The sequence below is a fragment of the Schistocerca americana genome, chromosome 8, assembly GCF_021461395.2.
Source record: "Schistocerca americana isolate TAMUIC-IGC-003095 chromosome 8, iqSchAmer2.1, whole genome shotgun sequence".
NCBI classification, from domain to species: domain Eukaryota; kingdom Metazoa; phylum Arthropoda; class Insecta; order Orthoptera; family Acrididae; genus Schistocerca; species Schistocerca americana.
This window is the reverse complement of record NC_060126.1, coordinates 395,175,515-395,186,260: the sequence shown is the minus strand read 5'-3', so window position 1 is coordinate 395,186,260 and position 10,746 is coordinate 395,175,515.

Genomic DNA, 10,746 nt, shown 5'->3' with positions numbered 1-10,746 from the left:
GGGTGTGTAATGCGACACATGTGGTTCAACCCCTAGACGAGTTTGGGCCAAGACGTTTTGATGAAGAGGAACCACATGTGAGCCCGAACATCTTTAGGATGTTAGCTCGCAATCAGGCATTGTGAGCCATGATACTCAGAAATTATTTTGTTGCACACGTATGTTAATGTCACCACACTTGACCATCTATTTGTTGAAAGACACATATAGCTGAAAAAAACATTGTATAAATTGCTTGTCTTTGAAGTTCATTCCTCCACATGGAGTTTGGTTTCCAATGAAAAATCATACAAGTATTGAGTTACAACAATATACAAAACATGATAGCTTGTACCTATGGCTGACATTCCATCCATCGCTTATATTATGAACATGAATTTCTTACATTTTTGAACGTCATAAATTCTTCATTAACTGGGTTCTGTTACTTCAGTTTGTTTGTTAGTTTCAACTTATCTTCATTCACATCACATATAAAAATTAATTACATAACACATTTTTAGGGTACAATACAAGCATATGATATATTTATACTTCATTTTGTAGATAGGCTTTTATCACTTATGGGAGTTCATTTCTTCCTTAGGTACAGGAGGGAGAAAAACATTTGAAATATGACTAAAACATTACACATTGCTGGCCTAACTACATTTGGTGCTGCCTCCTTTGTTTGGGAAGGAAGAAAGGTAATACTCATCTACTGGTTCAAGGATTTATGAGGAAATGTTACTCATATAATCATGGACTAGTTGTGAAGGAACTTTTATTTCATGGAAATAATGTGTACTGACTAATCACTCCCCTAGTATCATGTTGTTTCTTCATGTGCTAGTACTATTTACTTCAATTCGCATGTAGCTTAGTGTGAAATATAAAGAAGTTTTAACCATCATAGACTTATCTTTCTCAAACACCTGGAAATGTCATTATTTAAGCTTTCATGTGACACGATAAAAATTAATTGGTTTTTGTAAAAGCACATGCTTAAATGTTTATGTGTACTCTGCAGTGAATAGGTACTGATAAATGTCACAGAGATATACTGCGATAATGCATATTTTATTTTTCATTTGCCTTATGACCTTCATATAAATATTCTTATAACTAAATTGTTTACTCGAGGTGCATCCCATTTTTTTATTTGTTATCTGCTACATTCAAAGTACTTCTCTTCTTCTGTGCCATAATGATGCACTGGTCACTGAAAGAAAAAAATTTAAAACTAATTGCATTAATTAGCTCGGTGACCACTGATACATTTGGCCATTACATCTGTTGCAGATATTTCCATACTTTATTTAAATTCATAGACATTCATTTATTTTGTTACCCATTTTGATCATTTAACCTGCAAAGAAAATTATTTGACATTTCTTATGATATAGGTTCCTTAGTTCTTAGTCAGTAAATGTAATTGCTTAATATTTCCATTTACTTTGTATTTAAGTTAGGTACTTGTACATATTGCATTCCTATTTGGTTGCACTTTCTGCCAGTCTGTCATACATGCGCACAGGTCAAAGCCTCCTCTCCTACTACTGGCATCAGTACGTATTGTTGAGCGTTGACAGCTGAGTCATAAGCTAATTTTGTTTATGCTTTTGCTTAACATGAATTAGTGTATTACTTCTCATTGCTGTTGATTTTATGTTAACATATACAAATTGAAAGAATTACTTATGCCTATACGCATTACTTTATCTTAAAATACAATCCAGAAGGAAAAATGATACTTAAAGTTATGTACAATTATATTGTCATTGAAAGAAAAAAAGTGCTATCCAACTTCATCATTCTATAAAACTTTTATATCCTTGTGATGGTGGAGACCCTTGTCTCTCCATTTTCTCATGGGCTAATGTGTATGTCCCGGAGTATGGTATTTCGGAAATTATATATGGTCCTGAATAGAGTAATTGCCTCTTCTTATTCAGTTGTCAAATTTTATAGATTTAGGTGTGTCAGTAAGAGGACTCGTTGCCCTTCAAAAAACTGTGTAACATGTTTCAATTCCTTATTATAAATTTTCTTTCTATACTTGACCCTGTTTACTAGTGTAACCATGACTTGTTTGATTTTGTCTTGTAGTGTCATTTCTGAAGTGGGTACCTTTGGTATGGGTGACTTCCACTCATTTGTTTGTTTTGTCTGGAACACCAATTCATTAGGTGTGAAACCTGTTGAAGAATGTGGAAGTCGTGCATTACATATTCTATCCATCGGGTGCGTTTGTGAGGTGTGTATGTCCTAATAAACCAGTCAAATTCCTTAAAGACTCATTCTAATTGGCTTGCTTCTCGGTGAAAAAAGCTTACTAATACATTTTTATGCCCTGTGAGGTCATAAATTATTTCCACTTTTGCCCAACGAAATATGAAGCATTATCAGTTAGTAGTACCTTTGGTTTACCTAATCTTCTCAAATAGTCTCCCTCAATTATTTTAATCTTTAATGGCGTACATTTTAATATGTTTCAAGAAAATATCATGTAGTGCTACTACATATCTTACAACTCCTTTACTTCTTGGATATGGACCAGCTATGGCCAGGGATACTATGTCTAGAGGTTTTTTTTGTGAGTATTAGGTGTAGCTCAGTATATTTTGACACATTGGACTGTTTTGATTTTTGACATATTGCACACTTTGTTAATACCTGTAGGACTTGCCTTCTCAAATTTGGAAAATAACAAAGTGTTGCAATTTTTTCAGTACATTTACCTACTTTATAATGTCCCCATACTTCATATATGTGTCTCATAAATTCATCAATATAATCTTCAAGAATACACTCACACCATTGATCAGACTTTTAATGTTTCCTATGAAACAAAATGCCACCTTCATCTTGCTTAAGGTTTTGCATGACTTTACTCCATCTGTGATCTTGCTGTTGTATGATTTTCATTTGCTTACAAAACTTATGGTAATCAGACTGTTGTGTTGTATCTTGCATTAATAGTGTTTTGATTTCTGCATCTTGCTCTGTTAATTCAGCAAATTCCTCTAAACCTTGTGGTAACCTAGTCAAGGCATCTCCAATAACATTCTGACTTTCTTTCATATAAATGATCTCAAAATTGAATTCATGTAAATAGAGACACCATCTAGCTAATCTACAGTGCAATAGTTTACACGTTAAAAGAATGACAGTGACTGATGGTCACAGTGAACCTTGGTATTCTTACCCCACAAAAAATATTCAAAGTTTTTAAATGCCCATATTACAGCTAAACTTCCCAATTCTGACACAGATTAACATCTTTCTGTTTCTGATAATGTGTGACTAGGAAAACTGATGACCTTGAGTACTTCTTTACCTTCTTCTTCTCGCATCTGGAACAAACATGTCTCCAGGCCCTGAGATGAGACATCTGTGCATAGACAAAAATTCTTGGACATGTCAGTGTGGCTAAGAATGTTTGCACTGACTAATGCCTGCTTAATGTTATTAAAGTCCTGCCAACACTTGTCATTCCACAACAAAAGCCTATTTTTATTGTAACAAGTTGAGTAATGCATCGCTGTTCATCAGTTGCTGTGGTAAGAATTTATGGAAAAAGGATGCTAGTCCTACAAAAGCTTTAAGTTGTTTTTTTCTTTGAAGCTGGACAATTGCATATGGCAGCAAGTTTCTTTGGATCAGGCAATATACCTTGTTCTGACACAACATGTCCTAAAAATTTCACTTGCTCCTTACCAAAATTAGACTTTTTTACATTTTGCACTCTACAACTGTCACTGGTGCCTGCTGTAGGACCCGTGAGAATTTGTGGATAAATACTGACAGACTGTGGTTTGTTCACTGTAGCCTGTGTCTTATTTACATGTATATTTCAAGATCCGGTAATATTTTCTTCAAAAAGATTGCAGGTCCTATTTTCTGCAGCTTGTAGGTTAATGTTTACCTTGTCTACTGTTTCATTTTCTTTTCTCTGAATAGCCTTTTTTACTACATCTGTGTATAACTTACAATCTGTTACTAACTTATCTGCAATGGTACTACCCTTATCTAATGTACCTACTTCAGCTTGACTAATTATATCACTTAGATTTTCATTGATCTTCTCTCTCTTCTTCTTAGTACATGCTGAGTCAACTTCTAATGTTGCTACCCTTAAAGCAAGTTCTTCTCCAGCTAGAAGTACACCTTTGTAGTCTTTATTTAGTTTGTTAATGACAGTGGTTACCTTTTTTGCTGTCAGACACAACTGGTTTTGTGTGGCTTCAATATTGTGTTTGTGTTTGTGTCTGTGATTTTTATTATCTGTTGCACTACTCAATCATGATGGACATTAAAATAATCTACCTTCTGCTTTAACTCAATAATGTTACTGTCAACTTCAGAAAGTACTTCATGCTTTACTTGTTTTTTCCATATCATTCAATTTTGCGTAGATTTCAGTGCAAAAAGTTTTGGCTAAGTCATTGAATTTCTGTGAGACTGTGCCTTGAAACTCCTTGAATACTTGTTTTTGTTCTTGTTTCATTATATTTAGGTCTTGTGTGATGGTGTTCAGATTCTGTGTCAAATCATCAATTTTGGTATTCGTGTCACATTTCATCACTGAAATTTGTGTTGATGTTACCTAGTTTCATGGTTATATTAGATAATAACTGCCATAGCAGTTGTGTCAGTTGTACTATTGTAGTACCTTCCAAGTTAATGTCTGTGATGTGAACAAATGGTGTTTGTAATGTATTGTCAAGATTCATATTTGTATCGCTCTCCCATGTTTCATTCATGAGCGGTATGTTGCTCTGGGAGATGGGCGACATTGTGTCATCAGTTGTAAACCTTGTGTCATCAAGGTTATTGTGCATTGCTATCATTTGTCACACTTATGACACTCATCTCTGACATACTTAAACTTTCTGCAGTAGGCATGCATGGTGCCTGAACTTCAATTGACGATCACACAATTCTAAGCATCTTGGCTGATTGCATTTTCGCTGTTGCTATCAACAATGGACATATATTTTTCTGCCATGTTGTATGAATATGCAAAAAGAAAATTTTTGCAAGAAATGTTAAAATTTCATATGCTAATTATTACACTTGATAATTGTAATTTATGCAATGTCAAAGGCTGTTTTACATCTATTATGATGTGTAAACTATTTTGTTGCAATTCTTTATGTTTTACTGACAATGTATACCACCCTGCAAAATTCCTGTAAATCTTCCACAATAAAATTCAAGGAAAGCCAATAATGATGAAAAGGTTCCTGTCCACATCAAAAGAGGCATTACCAAATGTAACCATGCAAGCAACTTGCATAGCCTTCCTACCTTTGCTGCACCAAACAAAATAGCTTACTATGGAAAATTTTATGTAACTTGTGTTCAATTCTTATTCCTTTCCAAAATGTTCTTCTCAATTTTAGACTTTTTGCTTTACATGCTCCCTGTTGTGATTCATGCAAACATAAAAAACAAACATTTGGTTTTTATTACTCATAACACTGTCATAGAACTTTATTACTATATCAATAGTTAACAAACCCTATTTACAACTGGTGCCCTGAAGTCATGGCACTCAGGTCGCCAGTTGTGATATATGAATAAAAGAAAATTTCACATACACATATATGGATGGAAAAATTTTTAAAGGCTAATATAACTGCTTTATTAGAAATGTTCTGCTTGTACAAATTTACGCTATTGGACTTCCTCTCTTACATTTCAATTGTAGATACAGGCAGCCAACTTCAAGGACCCCAGTGCGTGTCAAAAAATGAAGAAGATCCTCCTTACTTGGTTCCATTTCTCTTCAATAAAAATACTTAATACTGTTGTTAAGTATTCTCTTATTCGTACATACATATAATACATAACACTCAAAATACTTCATATTTTAAGCAATATATCTTGACCATCCTTCTATATACGAGTGAGTGAAAACAAAATCATGTACAAAGAAAAAATGAATGATTTTTTTTCATTTGTCTGTGCTTCACCGCGCATTCATAATTAACATCTTTGCTGACAATTATGGTCAAACACTGTTTCATAAAAAAAAAAAAAAAAAAAAAAAAAAAAAAAATAATAATAATAATAATAATAATAATAATAATAATAATTTAACCTTACCACATCCTGGGGGTCTTGCACTGTGTACCTACACAAACTCTCAGGAGCTCTTCAAATAATCTTGTCTGACGGTTGTTTTACTAAAAATTTGTTATCAGCAGATGTGTGTCTGTTATCTCTACCTTTTGCATTCTCTTTTCCAGGTAAGACTGGAACCACTCGTTCACTATTCCTCTTGTACCTAGCATGTCTAGCTTTCTTAATAGTATTTTATGGTTAACAGTGTCAAAATCCTTGACCAGTTCTAAGAATACGTCTGTAACACAATCATCCTTGTCACAAGCTTCAAGTGTCACTTTTGTGAACTCTTTAAAGGCCAATGTTGTAGCACTTTGATAACCAAACTGTTGTGCTTAATTAAAAAGGTTGTATTTATTCATGTAACTCATTAGTTTCTGTTTCATGATTGATTTAATTATTTCTGATAATGAATACAATAGAAAAATTGGTCTGTAATCACCAATGCTTTCTTCATTACATTTATTTAGTAAAGGCAAAGTTCATGCATGCTTTTTAGATACTCTGGAAAAATACCTGAACTAAACAACTCATTTATGTCTGTTAATGAAGCTTGTCTTCAGAACAGAGATAGGAGTCTCAGTCTATGCCTGCTGACTTCTTATTTTTTAACCGTTGTGTTGCCTTCCTGAAATCAAGCTTTGTTGTGGGAAACAAAATCATTGTCCATGCTGTGGAAGTCATTGTGAACGTTACATATGTTTTAGGAGGATTTCACTGCAGCTTTTCTGCAATTATGGTCTAAACAGATGCTGAACTTTCTGTTACTGCCATAGCAATGTTTACCATTTGTGCCACACCAAAAGTGCCAAAAATGGTTAGGAAGTTACTATTAATTTCACCCTTGACACCTATGTTAATATTAATGTCTCCACATATTATTGTGTTAATTTTTGGGGGCTGAGACTCTTTTCAGGACTTCAGTTAATTTTTTAAAGAGAATATCCACATTACCAGTAAGTGAGTGGTACACACACATAATGTTTAACTTCTTATAGATGTCTAGCTTTGTTATTTCAATGGCTGTCAGTTCAAAATGTTTATTTTCACTAATTGTGATAAGATCTTCTCTAGCTCTAAATTATGTGTCACCTCTGATATAAATGTAAGATTCCCCACCCTTTAAGGTAATTCTGCAATAGTAATTTCTACATTCACACTGTACGCTGTAATTCATCAGCCATACATCAGTGTTCAGTAATGCATACTACTATGCTGTTCAAAGACTGTAATTCAATTTCAGGCTATTGGACTTCATATTTAATGGACGACACATTTTGATGAATATCAGACAATTCTGAACAAATTTCCAAGGTGTTTGTGCACTTCAGTTATTATTATGGCGGTTATCAACTGCAAGAGTCTACCACCTCATCTTTGAGAATGAACTTCTTTGAAAATTGTTGATCTCAGTGTGTTCCAAACTATGTATTCGAGCAGATGTGTTTTTTCACCGACATGATCAAAATAAAGTTAATTAATTATAAACGAGTGAATACTTAATGTTGGGTTTGATATTACTGCACATAACATCTCAATCCCCACACTGGTGACCCCGATGCTTACAAATGCCACTTACGATGCCAGAAATGTGTACTGGAACATCACCATGGACAAACAATGTAGCAACCCTTTGTCGGATTTCTACGTCCATTGATTTCGTATCGCGCCGCATTTGGGATGCAGTGTATAGGAAGTGTAATTAGTGTGTAAATTCCTGACTCTTGTGTGAATCGTGCTTTTTGTAACTTTCGTCACCTTCTCACACATCGACAATGCGACCGAGGTGCACACATTGTCCATCAAAACCCGCTCAACGGGTCGGTGATTTCACTTCTGGACAGTGCAGTGCTCCATCGCCAATTAATTTGGACAATTTTGACTTGCTTTTGTGTAATGAATTAACTTTGTGCAGTGCTTTGACATCAGACAATCATGCCAAACAATGGACTGCAATAAACGGGGACTATGTTGTAAATCCCAATTCGCACGAACTCCGAACTATGGGTAAATCGCATGCCTGGTCGAATTCACAATCACCCGTCACGGCTACCGCGTCTTCCGCGCTGTGTGCAAATTCGTTCGACCCAGTTTCCACACAGCCCGTCTTCCAGAGTTCGAATGTTCGCACCAACTTTTCCGTCGCTTCTCCGCACTTGTCCCTCATTTGCAGCATTTAACTACCAACATTTCTCTCGGACCAACTTACAATGTGGTTCATGGCTGCGGAGTATATATTCTCCTCTTATGGCATCACCGATGAAAGTGAAAAATACCTCGTACTCTTCAGGCACCTAAAGGACTATCATTATATAATTACGGACATTATCTGTGATAATTTGAGTGACAAGTACACCAGAGCGAAAGCCACTTTAATTCAGCACCTGTCATCAACATCACAGGAACAATTTCATCAAGGGCATCCTACTGATCAACGACAATGCACCAATTACACAGCCGACAATGCCAGCCATTTCTCAGTGCAACACTGGACATGCCACACCTCCCTCTACGCAGCACCCGAGCCGCACCGACTCTGCTCGACCGCTACCGACAGCGACGCCCGAGCCGCCGCCTGCTGGCTCACTGACCTCGACCCAGTCAAAACAGACAGCTGTGTGACATATGATCCCACCACGGCTACCGCACCCGCATCTTGTCAACAACTTGCCAACACTATGCACGCTTACCGCCCAGCCATTCACCACTCGATCGCGCCTGCAACTTGTTCACCCACCCCGGAAGACGATTTCAGCCATATCAACGCTTCAGACAGCAGTGAATGTGTTCTCACTCTGGCACTGCCGAGTGCTGAGTTTCACATTCGCAATCGCACACACGATCTCTTCTACTCGAACTCTTACATCAATACTGTGCCGCTGACCTTGTTTTATATGCCAGGTTACCCTTTGATAGAGACAGATTCTGATTTCAACCCCATCTTACTCAGTGATACACAGCAGACTGCTTCACGACATGCATTTTCGCCTGAACAACTGTGACAGCTACGTCAGCAAATTGCGACATACAACTTGTTGGTACAAGATCAGTTACACATGCTGCAGCCGACACAGACCGAGCACGACATGCAACGAGATGCTCCTGTCATTGTTCCGCCTCTGACTGCTGACGATCCTTTGCCATTACTACCAGCTACAACTAATACCCTGATGATCACGCTACATGGATCTATGTCCCAGATGTTACAACTGTCATCATAATGCTGCCTCAAGTGGAAATTCTACGTTACTGATGTGATACAAGCAACTTATTTACGCCACTGCCACCTTTCCTTGGTAGTTCCAGACACTTCATTTCTGTACCATGGCATAACCAGCCGCATTCCAGTGCCACTTGCTTTGCTGCCCTCTTCACTACCTCCGCAATGTACGATCAACACATCTGCCATTTCTGCTTCGACAAGTGAGCATCTTTCCGCTCTGACACATGACTGAGCAGCATCACCTTCCTGCTCCGACCATGGTTTCGCCGACCATGTCCGTCTTCCACCACCTCTCGCCATCGCCATGCCTCATGCACAGGGCTCACAGCCATGCCCCCCAACCTTTGATCATGGCTGTTTCGCACATCAAAACACCAACACTGTCAACTCCGCTTGGAACATCCTGCCATGTACCGCTGTAACACACTCACTGTCCACGGAATTTGAGGTGACGCTTCCGTCTACACCGAAGTCATCTGCCGCCAAGGTCAGTCATGTGCAGCTTGCTGTTTTCTCCCCAGCTGCGAAATCAAGCACCTCTATAATTCTGTCATTACCACGAGTGTTGCTCATCTGGCATCTCTTACGCAACCTGTTAAGCCACAGCACGCTTGCTCCTTTATGTCATACGGCCAATAACAATCTGTTACCGGACACATTGCACTTACCGTGGCGCTCGCTGGCAAATACTTTGACAATACATCACATCGCATTTTCGACACACTCCGCACTTTTGATCAGATCAAAACCCCGCTGCGCCGCACAGCCTCGACACGACGATGTTCTCCCCACTGTCACGCCGCCGCCTTCTGCTCCCACCGTGCCATCAGCAGCATGGCACGGTCAACCTGTGGACGCCTTCTGCGCCTCCTTCCCTCTGCTGGTCATGCCTACCAAGACATCGAGAAACAGTCCGATCGCGCCTCGCACTAGCGCCTGCCATGACACGATTGGTCACACGCACCTGCGCCATCAGCCCGCCGGGTGCACACATGCCTCTCATCATCCTTACCGTGTTCTGCATTACCGGCGGGGGCTCTGTGGTGGTGCAAGAGTCGACCGCCTCGTTATTGAGAATGAACTTCTTTGAAAACTGTTGATCTCAGTGTGTTTCGAACTCTGTATTTGGGCGGATGTGTTTGTACCGACATGATCAAAATAAAGTTAATTCATTATAAACGAGCGAATACTTAATGTAGGGTTCGATATTACTGCACATAACATCTCGATCCCCACATTATTATTATTATTATTATTATTATTATTATTACAGCTTCTTCAACCTTGAAATTTCATAAAGAACATCTGAGTTTGAAGAATTCTAAATTGTGGAGTTTCTCTGTATTACTTTAGTCAGTCACACAAATTTTCTTCTGGATAATTTTATATATTGTTGACAAATATGTGAATTT